This window comes from Papio anubis, chromosome 6 (assembly GCF_008728515.1).
Source record: "Papio anubis isolate 15944 chromosome 6, Panubis1.0, whole genome shotgun sequence".
Lineage (NCBI taxonomy): Eukaryota > Metazoa > Chordata > Mammalia > Primates > Cercopithecidae > Papio > Papio anubis.
In genome coordinates this window covers 130,422,777-130,423,754 of record NC_044981.1, presented here as the reverse complement: position 1 = coordinate 130,423,754, position 978 = coordinate 130,422,777, and positions in this window count along the sequence as shown.

Below are 978 nucleotides of genomic sequence, written 5' to 3'. Positions count from 1 at the left end.
ATCAGAGTTCTGTCTGTAAACCCCTGGTTAGAGTTACTGAAATTTCTGCAGGGAGAAATAAGCACATCAGGTATTCTCCTGATGTGCTTTTTCACTAGCTAGTATCTTCTCTTTTTCACTAGTTAGTACATTCTCTGGCCACCCTATCTAAAATTTCAAGTTTTTTTTTTTTTCATACTTTCTATTCTCTTTCCCTTCTGTTTTTCATCTGCCTTACTACTTATCACTATTTGAACATAATAATCACTTCATTTATGTTAATTGTCTATATTCCAACTGCAACATATACTCTATAAGGGCAAGGATTTTGGTCTGACTACTTCATTGCCTCATCCCATGATACAAGAACAATACCTGGCAAATAGTTAAGTGTCCAATAAATATTTGTGGAATTAGCAAAGGAGTAGATGAAATTTTAGCCTGAGCCTCAGTGAGATTATCCTGATAAAACCTTCCCCTATTATACTCTGCTATGCCCCCAAAGCTTTCATGTTCATTGGTTATTCTTCACTAGAATGAAAGGTGTGTTTGTTATTATAAATATTAAAGTGGAGAAGAATGCTAGTTTCCAAATAACAATAATGTGATCTTATTAGAACTATTCCTTCCTCTTCTCTTACAGATTTTTGTTGTGCCAACACAATACCAACCAAAGCATGGCCATTTATTATATTAAGGGAATACAAAGGAATAGTTAATTTAAACAATATTGCCCTTAGAAATACTATAAGGAAAGTTTACTTGGACAGAGCATGGAGGGGGGAATTATTTCTGGTTCCTAGAACATATGGATGTTTTAAATATGCCATGAGACTATCATCTGGCTGACTAAAGTCAGATATCCACACAGCAACTGAACTCTGCCAGTTGCACAGAGAATACTTGGTGCTTTGAGATGAATTCAGCTGTCAGGGTGGCAGAGCAACGAAACATTCAAAAATCACTTGAAATCGATGGTCTACCTACCAAAATTGAATA